This window comes from Triticum aestivum, unplaced genomic scaffold, assembly GCF_018294505.1.
Source record: "Triticum aestivum cultivar Chinese Spring unplaced genomic scaffold, IWGSC CS RefSeq v2.1 scaffold3293, whole genome shotgun sequence".
NCBI classification, from domain to species: domain Eukaryota; kingdom Viridiplantae; phylum Streptophyta; class Magnoliopsida; order Poales; family Poaceae; genus Triticum; species Triticum aestivum.
Window position 1 is genome coordinate 1 of NW_025286516.1, and position 1,036 is coordinate 1,036.

The 1,036-nt window shown below is 49.6% G+C and overlaps 2 non-coding genes across 2 annotated transcripts; both read left to right on the forward strand.

Annotated features, from left to right (window-relative positions):
- Positions 1 to 221: 221 nt before the first annotated feature.
- On the forward strand, positions 222 to 340 carry LOC123178719 (5S ribosomal RNA). The gene has a single exon (XR_006489798.1). It is a non-coding gene; the product is annotated as a 5S ribosomal RNA (ribosomal RNA).
- Positions 341 to 707: 367 nt separating this feature from the next.
- Positions 708 to 826, forward strand: LOC123178718 (5S ribosomal RNA). Its single transcript, XR_006489797.1, has one exon. It is a non-coding gene; the product is annotated as a 5S ribosomal RNA (ribosomal RNA).
- Positions 827 to 1,036: the final 210 nt, after the last annotated feature.

Here is a 1,036-nt window from a genome sequence, read left to right on the forward strand (position 1 = left end):
GAGCGCGTTCTGAAAGGGGTGGAAAAAACTTGTGTTGCTGCGGTATGGAGGGAGGGGTGGAAACCGTGGAAAACTCGTCTCCGTGATTGAGCGGGAGAGTAAGTAGTATAGGACATTATCCATTGTTAGGGAACGGTTGTAATGGTAGTGAGAATGTAGAATCGTCTTTGGAGCGGACCTGGGAGTGGCAAGCATAAGGGACGAAGACGGGGAAACATGTCGGATGCGATCATACCAGCACTAAAGCACCGGATCCCATCAGAACTCCGAAGTTAAGCGTGCTTGGGCGAGAGTAGTACTAGGATGGGTGACCTCCTAGGAAGTCCTCGTGTTGCATTCCTTTTATAATTATTTTTTGCGCCTTGTGACAAACATGTCGCACGTGCGCGATATATATTAATCCCGTTATATTATGTTTGACGTTTGCGATATGTTTAAGCTCGATGCTCATTGCTCGCGCGTCTTGGGGCGGCTTTGTGGCGCGAGGAGCGCGTTCTGAAAGGGGTGGAAAAAACTCGTGTTGCTGCGGTATGGAGGGAGGGGTGGAAACCGTGGAAAACTCGTCTCCGTGATTGAGCGGGAGAGTAAGTAGTATAGGACATTATCCATTGTTAGGGAACGGTTGTAATGGTAGTGAGAGTGTAGAATCGTCTTTGGAGCGGACCTGGGAGTGGCAAGCATAAGGGACGAAGACGGGGAAACATGTCGGATGCGATCATACCAGCACTAAAGCACCGGATCCCATCAGAACTCCGAAGTAAAGCGTGCTTGGGCGAGAGTAGTACTAGGATGGGTGACCTCCTGGGAAGTCCTCGTGTTGCATTCCTTTTATAATTATTTTTTGCGCCTTGTGACAAACATGTCGCACGTGCGCGATATATATTAATCCCGTTATATTATGTTTGACGTTTGCGATATGTTTAAGCTCGATGCTCATTGCTCGCGCGTCTTGGGGCGGCTTTGTGGCGCGAAGAGCGCGTTCTGAAAGGGGTGGAAAAAACTCGTGTTGCTGCGGTATGGAGGGAGGGGTGGAAAC